The 19,143-nt window shown below is 38.6% G+C and overlaps 1 protein-coding gene across 1 annotated transcript in view; it reads left to right on the top strand.

The window, feature by feature from the left end:
• Window positions 1–19,143, top strand: part of IMPG2 (interphotoreceptor matrix proteoglycan 2) — a 164,628-nt gene that overhangs the window by 144,404 nt on the left and 1,081 nt on the right. The window lies entirely within an intron of this gene.

Raw genomic sequence — 19,143 nt, 5'->3', positions numbered from 1 at the left:
CTAAGTATGATGTCAAGTGCTGCAAGGCAATAGTCTTCCAAAAGTATTTACATTTTCTAAATTGAAGGGATGATAGCTTAGTATGGCATTTGAATAATCATTTTCATACTGGGGAAAGATTTCTTTTTCAATAATAGATTGGTTTGATTTTAAAATTCTTATTGACATTCAAAATTTTGAGAAATAGTGTGGAAAGTGACTTGACATACATTAGAACTCTAGAGAAAGAATGGAACTCTGAGCAGAAAAGACAGGCTATCTGTGGGCCTGTCTACAGGATAGAATCTATTATCCTTTCCTCTTTAAAAAAATTTATTTTATTTTTTCCTCTTCTTTTTTTGAAGAAGTGGCAAAGAATGATTCATTTTTCACCTTGGCTCTGAGGGATATGTTGTACGTGGTGGCATTTCTTCTTCTTGCTCATGAAGAAGTCATACTAATAGTAACCAAGATCTCATAACAACCTTAGTGTTTGATTTGATTCTGGGGAGAATAAAGTAGGGGCCACTCAACAGTCAAACAGCACGCAACAGTTTTTGACATATTAGCCTAATTGTCTGTGGGCAAAGTTGGCCATAAATTCCAAATATCTCATAGATGAGCCACCCAGAGAACACCTGTGAGGCACACACACGTACTCGGGAAACCAGCACTAGAAGATAAGCACTCAGCACTAGGCAGGTCATGGTCGGCAGTTGCTGGCCGGCTTTGGCAAAAGCATCAGTTGTCATTTCCAAATTTGGGGGTTTACTTTGTGTCCAGAGCCCACATCAAACACAATGTTGCAATCAAGCAGATTGTCTGCCATGGTAAATTTCATGGAAATGTTTTCTTGCACTTCGCTGAGGCATACAAATGAGGTGAAAATCTTATTTTGCTTTCTTCAGAGTTTGAAATGTAAAGATTATAAAGGACGGTGTGATCATAACATAGTAGCCCTTGAAAACACATTCTGTAGCAGAAACCAAATCATTTTCTTCCCGCAAATGAATTATCTAGCATTATGAGATTCTGAAAAGCCTATACAACCAGACTCATGTCTTCTGTTGTTTTTAGTTTAAAGTTGTTGTGACAGGGGAGCCTGGGTGGCTCAGTCATTAAGCGTCTGTCTTCGGCTCAGGTCATGATCCCAGGGTCCTGGGATCGAGCCCCGCATCGGGCTCCCTGCTCAGCGGGAAGCCTGCTTCTCCCTCTCCCACTCCCCCTGCTTGTGTTTCCTCTCTCGCTGTGTCTCTCTCTCTCTCTGTCAAATGAGTAAATAAAATCTTTAAAGTTGTTGTGACATTTACTCCCTATTTTCCTTTCAAATGGGAAAATTGGCGAACATACTTTGTAAGCTGTGATGTGCCATTCATGTGTAAACTACCATGAATTCCAAGGGTTTGAAAATTGCATTTGGCACTATTTACAAAAGGGATTTTTTTTTTATTTTTTTTTTTATTTTAGTGCTTATGTTTATGTTTCTGGTTGCATTTCACCCAGCAGATGTCCCTTGTCCGGAGCATACATCTATAAGAAGCAAATTATTCCTTCTCTTGCATTGCTACATGCTCTGAAGAAAGGGCGTTGTAGCTACCAGCGGAAGCCAAAGCTAAATCTGTGATTCAAATAAGGCCAGAGGCACTTCTGCTCAGATAATTGTATGAAGCAGGGTGGGATTAATTAGAGACATTATATAAAGTGCCAACTTTGGTTGCATTCCCGTGGCTCCCTGGTGCTACTGTTAATCTCAGAATTTTAGGTACTAATGGTAGAGTCCAGACTCACCACCACCATCAGGAACTTTGAGGAGGGTTTTAAGATAGCAGGGTCTAAGCGTCTCCCTGCTACTTCTCTTCTGTTCGTATTTGCAAGGAGTTCCTGTGGTGGGAGGAACAGAGCCGGGGGAAACCTTGTACTGAGGGCAAGTGATGGTAAAAAGGGCCAAGTCGTCAGCACGGTGGTCAGGCTGGGGTGGCGGCTGCTGCCCCCACCAGTTCTGAGGCTTTGGGAGTTTTATCTAGCTTCTCCTCCTGATCCAGCCTCAGTCCTTGAGAATTAGGGCTCAAATGGAAGGGGCTAAGGCCTAACCAAGGATTTGGGGCAAAGAGCAGTTTGTGTCTGTTAAAGGCAATGTTGACCTGGGATGCCAAGAAATGTCTGAATCCTGCACTCCAAGCGGGGAGGTGGAGAGCCAGGACTCTGAGGTGAAAATTTAGCCACAGAGAACGGGCAAGATGGAGTAAGCTAGGCAGACCCTGGAGAGCCCGGCTGAGGCGTATGAGGACTTAGAGCCCCGTGGGAAGGGAGTGGTCTTTGCTGCCTCACCATCACCAGGGGATATTTTGAGGCACTTGTTTAGGGAGTGTTCCTAATATAGAGGTCTAGACATCAAGCTTTAGGGGTAGAAAACTTCCATGGAAATATCGGACCATGTTTGTACATTTAATGATTATTTCTAAAGACAAGTACACATATATTGTATCACATGGGCAGTCAGAATAATTGGTCAATGAGGAGGAAGGAGTTAATGCATCTGGACTGTGACCCAGTCTTCCCCTGACTACCAGGGGAGGCTCCATGTGGGTTGGGGGAAGAAGGCAGGTAGCCCTACCTAATCTCCTAGACAAATTGATTCTTTTTTTTTTTAAGATTTTATTTATTTATTTGTTAGAGAGAGAGAGAGTGGGCGAGAGAGAGTGAGCAAGGGTACAAGCAGGGGGAGCAGCACAGGGAGAGGGAGAAGCAGGCTCCCTGCTGAGCAAGGAGCCTGATGTGGGACTCGATCCCAGGGCACTGGGATCATGACCTGAGCTGAAGGCAGATGCTTAACCAACTGAGCCACCCAGGCGTCCCGACAAAATGATTCTGGACCTCCAAGTAGATACACTAATGATACGTGCTTGCAGGAGGATCTTTTCTATGGACTGTTCTTCATAGGATGTTCTTGAAAATGGATGTGAAACAGCGGGTATAAAACAGAGATGTTTCATAAATGAAGTGCTCTCTTTCTGTGTGAGAGAACCTCATAAATTCTCCATTGGAGACCTCGTCTATCACCCTGGGCCTGAGAGCATGTGCTCATCATGGGAGCAAAGAACCTGGGGGCCTCCCTCGATGTCCCAGACTTCTCTCTGCTTTGTCCGAGCCCTGGATTACCTGAATCTTTTACAACAGGACGAACCCTTGATACTGTAAGCTTCCTGGGTAAGAGCTTGACTTGTGATCCTTTGTATTAGTTCAGGCAATCAAGTAGAGAAGAGAAAACAAAGAAAATGGTTCCAAGTACATGTGTCCATCACTTAAGATCCACTTTCTCTTAAGATCCACTTTCTTAGCTTTTTAAATTTTTTGGACAATTGTTCACATTTAATTTATGGAGAAGAATAAGAGGAAAGTTTTAAGTCAGATTCTTTAAGTGTCCAATGATTTTTTTTCTGTTTTTTTATTATAGTAAAATATATATATAAAAAATTTACCATTTTAACTATCTTTAAGTGTGGCATTAGATACATTCATACTGTTGTGGAACCATCATTGCTATGCATTTTCAGAACTTTTTTATCCTTCCAGACAGAAACACTGTACCTATTAAATAATAGCTCCCTGTCTCTCCTCCTCTAGCTCCTTGTGACTTCTATTCTACTTTTTGTCTCCATGAATTTGCCTATTCTAGGTAGCTCACTTAAGTAGAATGATACAACTTTTATCCTTTTGTGTCTGATTTATTTCTCTTAGCATAATGTTTGCAAGGTTTATCCATGTTGCAGTATGTATTAGCATTTCATTCCTTTTTAAGGGTTGATAATATTCCTTTTTTTAATCCATTCATCTCTTGATGGACATTTAGATTGTTTCTGTATTTTGGCTATTGTGAATAATGCTGCTATGAAAATTGGTATACAAGTATCTGTGGAGTCCTTATTTTCAATTCTTTTGGATATATACCCAGAAGTGAAATTGCTCAATCACATGATACTTCTATATTTAACTTTTTGAGGAATCATCATACTGTTTTCCACAGTGACTACATCATTTTCACATTTCCACTAGCAATGCAATGCACCAGGATTCCAATTTCTTCACATGCTTGCCAACACTTGTTCTGTTCTTTTCTTTCTTTCTTTCTTCCTTCCATTCTCCCTCCCTCCCTTCCTTTCTCTCTCTCCCTCTCTCTCTCCATCTCTCCCTTCTTTTTTTCTTTTTCTTTCTTTCTTTCTTTCTTTCTTTCTTTCTTTCTTTCTTTCTTTCTTTCTTTCTTTTTCTTTCTTTTCTTCCTTCCTTCCTTCCTTCCTTCCTTCCTTCCTTCCTTCCTTCCTTCCTTCTCTTCTTTTTTTGATGATTGCCACCCTAATGGGTATCTTAGCTATTTTTTAGCTAAGTCTCATTATTAAATAACAATAGCTTGTCCCTGTGTGCAGCTAGTTGCATCTTTCTGGCCAGCCTTGCCTCTGGAACAGCTTTGTCCCTAGAGCAAAACTTCCAAGACTGAGCTGTTTATCTCTTTGGAGTTCTTTGTTGATGTCATTCTCCTTTTGTTACCTCCAGCCAGCCTCTTTGGGAAATTGATGGGTGGATAATAGAGAAGCTTGCAGGGCAATGTTGAACCACTAGCATAACTTCATTCAATAAAAATAGTAAAGGAACTATAAATACGCATCAACTTTCTTTACAGGCTCTTTCTCTTGTGTGTCATCTTATTCAGCTTTGACAATCCACGTGGGTAAAGAAGGATTTCACACATTTTGCCTGACCCACTGCTCTGTTCATTGTTCTGAACTTTTTGGTCTGATTTGCCTTCTAGACAGTTTAGTGGTATATTTGTTTAATAAAAGTGACTTTTCTTTTTTTTTGAGAGAGAGAGGGAGAGCATAAGCGGGCGGAGGGGCAGAGGGAGGGGGAGAGATAGAATCTTAAGTATACCCACCTCAGAGCCCGATGTGGGGCTCAATCTCACCACCCTGAGATCATGACCGGAGCCGAAATCAGAGTCAGACACTTAATCGACTGAGCCACCCAGGTGTCCCAAAAGTGATTTTCATTTACTAATGTGATTATTGATATTTTGAATAAATTATCACAGGAATTTATATTACTAATTGCTTGAGCCATCATTGCCTTAAAAGTGCATGCATATTCTGATTATCACAGATTGTTTTGCGGTTGTTTTGTTAGTAGAAGTAACATCTGCTCACTCTAGATCTTTAGGGCCTATCTGCTTCTGTTACTGATGAAGCCTAAACATTCCGACTACAGTCGGCACTACAGAGATGGAGGCCAGGCTGGGGCCTATTCTCCCTCGCAGGTTGCTGATAAAGCTGTCAGCCAGGTTGTGGGGGCAGAATGCTGGCAAGACTCGTGGTCAGGATTTCTTAAGCTTTGACAACTGGCAACGGATATCATCCAGGGGATGAATATGACCCTAACTCCCTGCTATATAAAATACACACATATGCAACATTCATTTTGATTCTTCTGTGATTTACTGAGGGCTATAGAAATCTCTAAATATTATCAATTAGAAGAAGCTGAATATAATCTGTCCTTTGTTTAAGTTACCTTTTTTTTAATAGAAAGATTGCCAAAGGTCTTACAGTTTTTTGGCATTTTATGTAAGTAGTCAGTTTTATAAGATAAATGTAATGGTATTTAGATTCCTCACTTGAGCCACTAAGATCTTGAGTTGAAGTCAGAGTTTCTAGAGATACTGGTGATTTCAAGAGACTCTAAAGTTGTTTGTCAGTGCCTGTAAGTCCTCTAGGATCTTGCAAGTCACACTGTGGCTGGGACCAGCAGCATCACTTTCCCTGGGAACTTGTTAGAAAGGAAAAACCTCAGGTCCTTCTCCAGACCTGCAGGAAGAAGAATTTGCATTTTAACAAAATCCTTGAGTGATTTGTAAGCATATTAAAATGGAAGACATGCTTGTCTAGAAGAGTATTTCTATTTAAATTTAGAGGAAGATTTCCTTTAAATTGAGTCACAGATCTCTAAAATGCACAAGATGTCCCTTCTCCTCTTTTTTTGTAATTGAGTAAAAGAATGCCCTAAAGATGAATCTTAAGTACTCTATCTTTATTTAGTGGCTGTTCATGGAATTTTGGCAGTATCTTAGTTGAAATACTATTTCCAAGCCCGTCTAAATTTCTCTATTACTTACTCTATATCAGTTGTAACCTTAAAGTGAGTTTTCAGGGATGTGGTTCATTTCATAAAGGCTGGAGTGGATTATAAATTGATATACTTTTCTGGATTGTAACCTAATTTCCGTTCCTCTAGAGCCTCTGGAGAAAGACTGAGGAAAGTTATGAGACATTTTTTTTTTTTTTTAAGATTTTATTTGACAGAGAGAGACGCAGCGAGAGAGGGAACACAAGCAGGGGAAGTGGAAGAGGGAGAAGCAGACTCCGTGCTGAGCAGGGAGCCCGATGCGGGGCTCGATCCCAGAACCCTGGGATCATGACCTGAGCCGAAGGCAGACGCTTAATGACTGAGCCACCCAGGCGCCCCAAGTTATGAGACATATTAATAGGTTATTGTAACATCTTCTGTCTTAACTAGTTTAACAAATACAAGGATTTTGTTTATTTTAAAATTTTAGGTTTTATCATTTTTTAGGTTTTATGTATAGATTTTATTCATTCATTCATTTATTTACAAAGTATTAAGTAAGGGCTAGAGGATTTTTTCCAAAAAATATTTTTTCATTTTAGAAATGTTTTAGAATAGGTGCAAATAAAATTTGAGTAAAATAAAGCCTAGCAATTGAGGAAAAATATCTTTAGAAATATATATTTTACTTCATATCTATTACTACTTAATACTGTTTTATATAGAATTGCTAGAACTGATCATACACGAAAGCATACATATCAAACAAGATAGTTTTTAATATACCTCTTTTAAATGGTGAAAGTTTGCATTTCACAATATTTAGAATTTTCACCCTTAGGTACATGTACACCATTCATTGCATATAATATGAAATTTGTTTCATTTTCATTCCATAACTTCAATAAATATCTCTGACATTAGAACAAAGGTTTAAGTCCATGTGTAAAGTCTGGCAATACTGGAGCTTGACTTTTCCAATTATTTTTCCCACTAGAATTGTCTGAAGATGTTGAGTTACTGAAACATCTTAACTACTTTGCCTTGGAAAGCATTTCATAGTATGTTTGCAGAACAATTGCCACATCTTAGGAGGAGCTCATGAGAGAACGTAAAGTTCTAATATAGAACTGCTTTGATGTTTAACAAGAAGATGATGGTAAAATTGAACACCATGTTCTCTTCCTCACTTTTTTTTGTAATGATCATCACGCTTAGCAAAATTAAGAAATCTCAAACTGGGGGCACCTGGGTGGCTCAGTCGTTTAAGCGTCTGCCTTCGGCTCAGGTTGTGATCCCAGGGTCCTGGGATCTAGCCCCACATCGGGCTCCCTGCTCAGTGGGGAGCCTGCTTCTCCCTCTCCTTCTGCCTGCTTGTCTTCCCTCTCTTGCTGTCTCTCTCTCTCTCTGTCAAATAAATAAATCAAATCTTAAAAAAAAAAAAAAGAAATCTCAGACTGTTCCATGTGCTAATAATACTGTATCGCAGCCCTGAACCCCTATACACACGCATGGCCTGTTCCTAAAAATAGAGAAGAGGGTATGAGGTCGTTTGTGATAAACATTCTGGTACCAGATTATTCTGAAGTGTTTGCTGACAAAATTCAAAATAACAGTCATTTGGCCACTATTACAGTTTTGTGTGAGCTGCTTGTTTTTAAGAAAATATTCACAGACCTGAAATTGATACTAATTTTGAGAAATTTTCATTGTTTTGTGCAATATACAAGTAGAGTCTGATGTGTGACTATAATTTTTGTGTTTATGAGAAGAGATGGTTCTTAAACATTCCCAAGTAGAGCATCATGATTTTATTAGCTCTCACAACTTTTCCTAATCTCTCTCTCCTAGAAAGTCAAGCACTCAGACAAATTTAAATAAATTGCTCATTTCATATTGTTAGACATTAACAGAAATTAATGAGCTTTCAGTTTGTACTGTTTTTAAACTGCCTAATTTTTACCATGTTCAAGGACCCCAGAAATTTAGTTTCTTCTAACACAGTGGGGTTCAGTGTACAGAGTATGAGGCAGTCCCAAGTATGAGTAGCATGGAGGAAATCTATGTCCTAGCACACACCTTAACACGTCTGGTATCATCTGATTTTATATTTATGAGGATAAAATATAATTAATACTTGTTTGGGTAATAATGAAATTATTGAGCGCAACTTCCTTGACTCTTCATATTCTTGTGGCTTGCTGGGGTGGAAGGCATAAAGGCCTGACAATGAATCAGATATGGGCTATGTGCTCTCAAGTGTTCTCTTGACTCAAGGTTGTTCATCTCTAACCCTTAGCATGTGAATATTACCACCATGTCAAATTGTATGCCAACAAATCTACTTTACTGTTCATTTCTCTGCAGAGGCCAAGACATGAGTGTGAGACACTTAGAGAACCATTAGGCATCTTCTTGATTGTACTTTCAAAAATGGTTTTCTTAAGAAGGTAGACACATTTCTGATATGAACTCCAGAAGTGGAAAAATAATAGGTCTGGGAGTCAAACATGTAAAGACAGTCAATAAGATATATTAGTACATCTTGTCCCTTTAGAAACACTGCCACTTTCCCCTCAAGTACAGCATTTTAAAGTTAATATAGTTTAAAAATTGAATTTTTGGAATGACTAGTTGGCACTTGATCATTGAATATATATAATGACACAGGAAAAAAACCCAAGAAAGACAATCACATTGCTTTATTTCATGGAATAACAGCTGGGATGCTCATTTACTGTCTTTTTCAGGCTAATAAAATTTTTCTAAAACAGCCTTCCAAATACCACTATGAAAGCCAAGATTTTTTTTTTTCTAGAAATCAAATGACTTCTTGTAATACTATTTTATGGAGTCTGCTGATTATTTTACCATTTGGGGATAGAGATATAGTCTCAAGAGCTGTAGAAATTCAGCTCTACGAAATTCAAATCACCACTTCTGACGCTGAGCGGCTGCAAACATATACTTTCAAATACATCTTCATTTTGTTGTGCACCAAAACCCACGCACGACTGTTCAGAAAGTGGTGGTCAGAGGGCAGTTCATCTGGTGTTTTGCCTGGGTTTGGGTGTCCATCTTTTGTGTATATTTACCACCGGTGTTGTCAAGCCTCCATTCCCCTTCTCACCTCTTCAGTCTCCCTGAAGGGACTGTTGGTGGAAGGAGGAGAAAATGCCAGCAAGACAGTTGATATTGTATTAATTAGCCCACCCAGGACTTGATGGAGAAGAGGATGAAAATACTAGATAAATTAAATGTTAAAGTGCTCTTGTTGGGGTGTTAGATGAAAAGTCATATATTAGCATTTATTGATAAAGATATTTGGAACTTTTGCCAGATAAATCCGATGACTACAGGTCTGGATTTTATTACTTTTGTTTGGGATTTCAGGATTATGTGTGCAGCTGTTCCCAGTGCAAGTAAGAATTATAATATCTATTTTCTTCTTTATATTGTTGATTTCAGCTATGCTGTCTTTTCTACATCTTTTCATTAATTAAAATAATAATAATGGTAATAAGGGGGAGGGAAAAATGAAACAAGATGAAACCAGAGAGGGAGACAAACTATCAGAGACTCTTAATCTCAGGAAATAACCTGAGGTTTGCTGGAGTGGAGGGGGGTGGGAGGGATGGGGTGGCTGGGTGATGGACACTGGGGAGGGTATGTGCTATGGTGAGCACTGGGAATTGTGTAAGATTGATGAATCACAGACCTGTACCCCTGAAACAAATAATACATTATGTTAATAAAAAATTAAAAAAAAATATATAGGGCATTGTAATACCACTTTTAAAATATATGGACCAAGTTATAATATATTCTTAATAAAATAGGTCTTTAGACATTAAAAAAAATAATGGTAATAGGGAAAACTAATATTTATTGAGCGTGCTAACTCTGGCTAGTAATTTTCATATTTTCCATATATAAATTAAATAATAAGCTTAAGATATTTCCAACAGTGGGGAGAAAAAAAAGGTAGTTACTATATTACCCCCTTTGAAGAGGTGAAGAAACTGAGGCCCAGATAGGCTTAGTAATTTTCCCAAGATTATACAGCTAGCTAGTGAGGGGTATCGTCAGGGTTTAAATCCAGAATGTGTTCCCTTCACCACTATGTTACATAGCCATTCACTTATGGGCAAAACACACGGTGTTTGTTACCCCCGGCGGCTGTGTGTATTGTTGGCTGGCATACTGTGGATTCACCGCAGACATTGGCAGGGAGATGCCAATAAATAGAGTCAGTTTCCGGCATGATATTCTTGGAGCGGAGGTGGTAAAAACTGTCACCATGGTCATATGGTGACCTCAGCCCCTCCTATCCTCATGCAGACTATCCGCTCATGGCAGGTGTGTCACAGGTAGGACCTCTGTGGCTAATGGCATGTGTGTGGATAGTTCTGGTTCCCACTGCCCTGGACAGTGTGAGAAAGATAAAACATGTGGAGTCCATGACTCAGTTCCAGCCAGTCCTCCAGCTCTTACTTGGAAAAGTCCCAGGAGGGTAGAACAAAGATTTTGAAAGAAAAATTGTGAAAAGAATGGATTTGGTTTTGTCATTAACCCTTTTTTTCATAGAGATTCACTTTTCTTTTGTCCAAGCAATAGTCCTTGGGTAAACTCTTTGTGGTGTAAATGAATTTAGAATTTGTTTAATTAAGAATGATAACCTTTCATTTAAATAGAATATCACTCCCCCTACTCTTGACCCCCTTTTTTCTCTAGCTTGGACCTTCTGAATTCAATTCAGCAAGAGGTTATTGACCAAGGTTCAATATAAGCAAAGCTCTGTGTTATGAAGGGTGAAGCATAATCCCTGTCCTCATGGGCACAAATAACCATATATACAGGGCAGCCTGTGATGGGGGATATAGTAAACATAAAAATGAAGTAACACAGTACACAGATAAAGGAGAGATTATTTCTGACTTGGGAGCAGGGGACCAAAGCTTTTCAGGGAGGGGGCAGAATTTGGAAGCATTGAGATGAAGAAGAAAGGTATTTTATGTAGAGGAAACAGGATAAGCAAAGGTGGAAACTGCAGGGCAGGTTCAGGTGGTGGTAGGGGTGAGGCTAGAGATGAGAAGGAGAAGGAAGAACAAAAGAATGACATAGGGGATTAAGACAGGAAACCTTCAGTCTAAATTATATGGGTCCTTACTAGTATGTACAGTTCGGATTTTATTCTTTTGGTAACAGACACCATTGCAGGGGCTGAGCGAGGAAGGGTTTTAGAAATCTGACTAACCCAACCCTCAAGGCTGGATTTTAGGAGTCTAACTCTGTGTGAAAGATGGCTCTATTGGAAGGTAAATTTGTGAGGCTTTTAAGATAGTTCAGTGGGGAGAGATAACAAGGACTTGAAATTCAGAGTACAATGAGAATGGAAAAGAAGGCCTGGGTGGAGGTCAACTGAATGTGTGCAACTGGCTGTGCTGGGGACTGAGAGGGTGAAGGAAGGAGAGTCGTCCATGTTTTTTGCCTCTGAGACTTCCAGTTCTGATGAATGAAATTCTCTGATGCAACTGATTGAAACAGAAACCAACAGGGACCAACTTATTTTGCCCTCCCCCCATCTGCCCTTTTCTTTGCGGTGATTGATCATAGGGATTATGATCAATTATTTCAGATTATTTCTTGAAATAATCTGATTATATGTTTTTCAGCTCTCTATAGAGTATTTTTTAATTTTTTTTTAAGATTTTATTTATTTATTTGACACAGAGAGAGAGAGGGAGAGCACAAGCAGGGGGAGTGGCAGGCAGAGGGAGAGGGAGAAGCAGGCTCCCTGCAGGGAGCCTGATGTGGGGCTCGATCCCAGGAACCTGGGATCATGACCTGAGCCTAAGGCAGACGCTTAACCGACTGAGTCACCCAGGAGCCCCTCTCAATAGAATATTTTTAAAGGAGTAAAGTAGAAAAGCAATCTGTAAAACATTTGTTATTAGAATAATAAAATTAGTAGAGTGTGATATAGATGGAAGAATTCTTGGGATGTATTTGTTTTTCTTATGAAGATTAAAAAAACCAACAAGTTCAATTGTGTAATAAGTATAATAAATAGTACTGTGGGTGAACTTATAATGTTTGAACTCCTTTATCTCCTTGGATCACCCAGAAGTTTCACTAATTTAATCTTGCCCATAAAAATAGTTTGGGTCTATTTTATTGGAGGAACTTTCTGACATTTTCTCAGTGCTTTTGCATCTGTCCCCTGTCTAAACAAGAAGGACAGAGATATGCATAGTTAAAAGCAAGGGTTTTCCTTCATTCACCAAAATTTTTCTGGTATTAAAGGAAGATTCTAGGTCAGTTCTTTTCTATCTTTATGTTAAACATTATATTTGTTCTAAACATGTTAAAAATGCAGCTTTCCATTTAACACAAACTTGGCCAAGCATCTCATTACAGATTTGCTGGGAAAGGAAGTGCTGGTGAGTAGGAAGAATAAGTGGTAGTTGAAACAGGACAACCCTGTACTCTTTAAATTTAGATTTCAATGTTTTGCTTGTAGGAATAGCAGAACCATTGAAGAAGGCGAAGCAAATGAATATTATTGAGAATTCAGCTAATTTTCACCTCATTGTCCTATAACCAAACTTGATGTATAGTCATATAAAGATGTGTATAAGATACTTCTAAATATTTAACTTCTGGTTTAAATAGAGATTTAACTAGATTTAACTTTAATAGAGGTAACTAGTCTATTATCTGGTTATAGACTAGATAACTAGATAACTAGAACTAGAGTTCTACTAGTTATCTCCAGTTTGTTGGCACAGATTAGTGCCTTCCAGTGAGGTAGATAACTCACATGCTTAAATTCTTAGTTTCTTAAACTCTCCTCTCAAGATACTTAGCTTCATACATTCTAGTTCCAGCTATATTTGAATATTATTTCATATCTACCAAGTCATATGTATACATTTCTTTCTTACCCAAGGAATTTATTAAGGCAAAATGACTTTTCTAGGCTTAAATGATGTCATTATTGAAGGAAATAGACTAATGGTTTAAGTAAATCAGTAAAGCCCCTTTGTTCAACACAAGATATACAAAATATTAAGTGTCTGAGGATTTTCACTTTTCAATTAGTGCTGCTATCATTAATTTATTTTTAAAATTATAAATGATGTATTCTGATTTTATAGAGTACATGTTAGAAAATGGGCTACTATCAGCAGTTTCTGGGTTTAATGTCTTTCATCTAACAGAGTGAATGATCTTTGATTTCTAATTCTAAATTCCTAAGAGAGGACTCTTATAGATCAGGTATGGTACCTGGTATCTAAAGATGATCTCCCACTGAGCCATGCCTCCTGGTATTTGTGCCTGTAATAGTTTCTTACTGCTGTTGTAACAAATTGCCACAGATTTTGTGGCTTAAACAATGCCAATTTATTAGCTTGCTGTTCTGTTGGTCATAAGTCAAACATGGGTTTCAAGAGGCTAAAATCAATGTCAGTAGGGCTGCATTCCTGTCTGGAGGCCGTAGAAGAGAAGCCATTTCTTGCCTTTTCCGAGTTCATGACCCCTTCCTTCATCTTTAGGCTAGCAATGACAGACTAAGTCCTTCTCACACTGCCATCTTCCTGGCTCTCTGGAGCTGGGCAAGTTTCTCCATTTTGAAGTACTCATATGATTGCATTAAGCACACCTGGATAATACAGGATAATTTCCTTATGTGAAGGTCCATGCTCTTTTTTTTTTTAAATAGGCTCTACGCTCAGTTTAGAGCCCAACATGGGGCTTGAACTCATGACCCTGAGATCAAAGTTGAGCTGAGATCAAGAGTCAGACACTTAGCCAACTGAGCCACCCAGGTGTCCCGTATGTTGATAGTTTTAACCATATTTGCAAAGTCCCTTTTGCCATGTAAGGTAACAAAGTCACAGGTTCCAGATGTTACAATATTAACATCCCTGGAGGGCCATTTTCCTGCTTATTGTAATGCCCTTTATAAGATGAGTACAGGCCCAGCTGATATGTAATTGTGAATGCATGAGAGATGCCAAGTGATATTTCCCAGCTGAGTCCAGCAACCCACTAAACATTGAGAGATAAATTATTGTTTCCGGCCCTTAGGTTTTGTTACACAAAACTGCATAATCATACAATCAAGCTGGAATGAGGTTTCCATCCTTTGACGAATCAACTTTGGCCAGGGGTTAAGGTCCCATATCAACTGCAAAGGGTAGAAATTAACTCTGGTTAATTTAAGCAGAGGAATCATTTCTCAGCCGCTTGCTTGGAAATTTCTGCATTTGGTTTGGTTCCTCACTTAGGAACGTTTTGACAATTGTGTTCAGGTGCTTTTCAGTCTCTACTTCTAATTTAACGTTCCAATTTACAAAGAAATTCAGCATCTTCCAGAATTGCAATGAGGATTGAAGAACCAGGCTTGGAGGCTAAGCAGCCAAGAACAATGCCCAAATATAATGTCCCAGAAAGAGGCCCCGTGAGAATATTGCTCCACCATCATGAGAGCCAAGTTCTAACATGGAATCTGCATTAGTAGCACCAAAGGCGCTGACTGGATATTAAAACCAGCACTACTATTTCTCCGACCCCAGAAAGTTGATCTACTTCAACTGCCACTCCCCCAGGAAAAGTTCCTGGTAGATCTTATTTCCTTGTGTCACTAGCTCTTGATTCAAAGTCCAGAGTAAGCGCGTCTAATTTGTAGAATGCAGCTAACCTTTAGCTACAAGAAGCCCCTCCATCCCTTTACCCCTCACTACTCACTAAAGGTTTTGTTGAAATCATTTGGAATTTCAGTTTGAATTTTTAAAAAATATTTTCTGGAAATCCTTTCTTAATTTTATTAGAACTATAACCATACATCAACAATTACATAGAATTAAATATTTTCCCCCCACTGGTCTCATTGCAGTCTGCTATTTCCTATATTCCATTTTGCCTTTCTTAAACGTTTTGGTAATTTTAAGTCATTTTTCTGGTAAACACCCTTAAGTAATATTTTTCAGTAAGAATGAGTGAGTAGTAAATTTTTTTGCACCTTTGAAAGTGTTTCTCCTTTGCTCTCACATTTATTTATTTATTTACTTAAGATTCATTTACTTATTTTAGAGAGAGAGAGAGAAAGAGAGAGAGCAAGGGGTGGGGTAGAGAGAAAGAGAGGGAGAGAGAGTCTCAAGTAGACTCCACGCAGAGTGCAGAGCCCTACTCGGCGCTCACTCTCATGGCCCTGAGATCATGACCTAAGCCAAAACCAAAAGTTGGTTACTCAACTGACTGCACCACCCAGGGGTGCCTGCCCTCATATTTAAACAAGAATTTGGTTCTGTTTTGAATTCTGGGGTCACAATCCTTGAATGAGTATTTTGGAGATTATACCATTTTTGCCTAGCATTAAGTTTATAGATAACTGCTCTTGGTTTATTTTTCCTATCAGTAATACGTTTATTTTGTCTTTCCATTTGTTAGATTTATCTCTTCACTTTTGATTTCAGAAATCTCACCAGAACATATTTTAGTTATATTTTCTTTCAATATATCTGCTAATTATCAGGGTACTCTTTTACTCTGAAGTGTTTCTTCTGCTCAGGAAAAAAACTATTTTTTTCTGTGATTTCCTTTGCAAGTGTTTCTCTTCCATCTACTCAGTCCTCCCTGGAGTCCCTAAGATGTGGTTCTCAAAGTATGGTCCCTCCAAATACACTTGGGAATTTGTTAGACATAGGAATTCTTGACATCCCAGAGACCTGCTGAATCAGAATTTTTAGGGATGGGGCCCAGAAATTTGTGTTTTAACAAACTCTTCAGGTGATTCTGCTGCATGCCAAATTTTGAGTCTAGCAACCCAATGAACATTGAGAGAAAATAATAGATTATTGCTTTGAGGTAAAGTCATAGTTTATTGTCGTGACCTGTGAGCAAACTGTCTCCATCATCTGTATCTCTTCCCGTGTAGGCATGCTTGCAGAGGGCATTTTCTGTCCTACTCTCCCATGTTCTGAGCTTAGTACTCTTTTGATTCTGATGAAAATGCTTTTACTGACTGTGCTTTTCCTAAGAAATGTGATCCTCTTGCCTTTTCCTATTCTTGCCTTTTTGAATCTATAGCCAGTTGCCTTTACTGCTTCTGCATTGGGTGGAGATTGGGTTGGTGGAAACTGGCTGGGAAATGGCCTTGGATCACGTTGGGAGTGTTGTTGCATGATGGCCCCCGTAGCCAGCTCACAGTGCTCCTCAACTGCATTGTCGTGGGAGATGGAGGATATTTGAGCAGTTGGTTTAACACGGATAATTTTGAAAGTGGTGTGTAGGTAGATTTTAAATGAGATAATGTTTTCACTACTTTATTCCAAAATTGTATAAATTAATCACATATAAATTGAAATGCAGGTATACTACCCAACATTGATTCTTGGTGGTATTGATAATATTGCCAAAGTCTTTTTCTGAAATACTCCCTCACATTAGGTAAATGGGGAAAGAGTCCAAAAGATTTTAAAATTCTTGACTATCTTGATGATTAAAATAAATAAGTATACTAACATCAGCTGTGAGTTATTAGATAGGATGAGTTATAAATAGGATAAGCATTCATTTCCAGGGTGGAAGAAAGGAGGGTATGAGCTGTGGGTTTAGGCAGTTTGCACCTTAACTCTGCTACTTCTCAGCTGTACAATCTTCAACAAGTGACGTTATCTCTAAATCTCAGTTTCCTGGGGTGCCTGGGTGGCTCAGTCGTTAAGCGTCTGCCTTCGGCTCAGGTCGTGATCCCAGGGTCCTGGGATCGAGCCCCACATCGGGCTCCCTGCACTGCGGGGAAGCCTGCTTCTCCCTCTCCTACTCCCCCTGCTTGTGTTCCCTCTCTCGCTGTGTCTCTCTCTGTCAAATAAATAAATAAAAAATCTTAAAAAAAAAAAACAAAACTCAGTTTCCTACTCTGTAAAATGAGGTTAGTAATATATATCTTCCTAGATAGTTTATTAAGATCGAATATGACATTTTACGGAGAGCAGTATAACAGAGTGGGGACTCTGCATTCAAACTGAAGTTTGAGTCTAAATCTTCTACTTAGTAGTTGGGAAAACTTGGGCAATTTCCTTACCTTCTCTGGATTAGTCAGGATTGACTGAGCTATGCTGCAATAACCAGCACTCTCCAAAACTCAGAGACTTGACATAACGGATTTTATTTCTCATTCATAATGCAAACCAGGGATGGAGGAGGGGAGGGCTCTTTTCCACTCAGTCAGTCAGGTTGATGACGTCTCTGCCGTCTGCATCTGGATGTGGAAGCTGAAGTCTCTGCCATCTGCATCTGGACACGGAGGCTCTACACTTGCAGTGGCTGGGCGAGAGACAAACTCGAGAACTATGTGTAGGCTTTTTATTGCTTTCCCCTGAAAGTGACATATGTCATTTTCATTTACATTTTGGCATCCAGACTAGCGGTATTGGCTAGTCAAATGGTATTCACACTTAGTTTTAATAGATATTGTGAAGTTGCTCTCCTTATTTCTATATAATATGCTAGTATAACAAAATGTTTGGAAGGACATACACTTATTAATTATGGTAACCTTCTAGGAAACTATAGGATTAAGAGGGACTTTCACTTTTTCCAAGCATAGTTTTATATTGTTTGAGTGGTTTCAAAACCATAATTGATTATGTAATAAAGGACATATAATTCTGTAAATAACACAAATGACTCAAATTATATATATATTGTATTGGGGCCTTTTCCCAGTTAATCTTGTCATTATGCTGCTTAACCGAAGAGAGACAAGGAAATGTAGGGAAGCAAATGGAATGGTTGGTAAACGTTACTTCTTGTGCCATGGTCTTGGTCTCCATTTCTAATTTGTAAGATGGGTCTAATAATGGTATCTATCCCTGTGATGTCTCTTTGGAATAATTCCATCTTTACCTCTTTCAGGTCTCTGCTAAAATTTCTCCTTTTCAGAGTGGTCTTTCCTACTACCTTGTATGAAAGAGCTTCTCCAGCACCCTCCCTCACTATATCTTTCCTTTCTTTCATTTTTTTTCTTTATAATTTTTTTTTAAGATTTTTTTAAAAATTTATTTGACAGAGAGAGACACAGAGAGAGAGGGAACACAAGCAAGGGGAGTGTGAGAGGGAGAAGCAGGCTTCTCGCGGAGCAGGGAGCCTGATGCGGGGCTCGATCCCAGGACCCTGGGATCATGACCTGAGCGGAAGGCAGACGCTTAATGACTGAGCTACCCAGGCGCCCCTCCTTTCTTTCATTTTTTCACACTTTGTGATTTATTGCCATCACATATATTATGTATTTACTTCTTTATCTGTTCATGGCTGTGTCTCCAATTTCAGCACAGGAACCGGAATATAGAGAACACTCATATGTATCTCTTTCTTTTTCATCTACAAAATTTACAGTTTTTTTTAAACAATTCACACAATATAGATGTATATGGAGAAAAAGTAAAATATTTGTTGAATGGATGCATGATTACCCCATGTGGTTATTGCAAGGATGAAATAAGTATATAAAATCCTTAGCACAATACCTGGCACATAGCAGGTTCTCAATAATGATTATCTTTTAAAATTAATAATAATTTTTGTTTATTTTTATTAGAAAAATTGTTAATTTTATATTATTTTTATTAATCATTGTAATTAAAATACATAGCATAATTACTGGGAATCAATAAATGTTAGCTCTGATTGTGAATAAGAATCAGTGTATAGCATCAAGCCCAAAAGAACAGGTGCTCAGTTAGTGATAGCTGATAATTACTGAGTCCTTTTTATCTCCCTGCTGAGTACTGATTCTTCCTGGGTCAGAGGTATTTTTACAACCTTTCCTCAAACCCTCCACTGCTTCAATATACTCCCTCCCCAGTCATTTCCAAATGACAGGAGCAATAAACTCCTAATTAGTCTTTTGAATAGTTTTTTTTTTTTAATTGTGCATTAGTTATGCTTATAGGCACAGTATATTCTTTCAAATTCAGCACTTCATGCAAAGAAAGCATTTTTGTAGTACACCTTGTTAGATATAGTTAGAGCAGATGTTTTATCAAA

The sequence above is a fragment of the Neomonachus schauinslandi genome, chromosome 1 (genome assembly GCF_002201575.2).
Source record: "Neomonachus schauinslandi chromosome 1, ASM220157v2, whole genome shotgun sequence".
NCBI classification, from domain to species: domain Eukaryota; kingdom Metazoa; phylum Chordata; class Mammalia; order Carnivora; family Phocidae; genus Neomonachus; species Neomonachus schauinslandi.
This window is presented reverse-complemented; position numbering and strand designations above follow the sequence as displayed.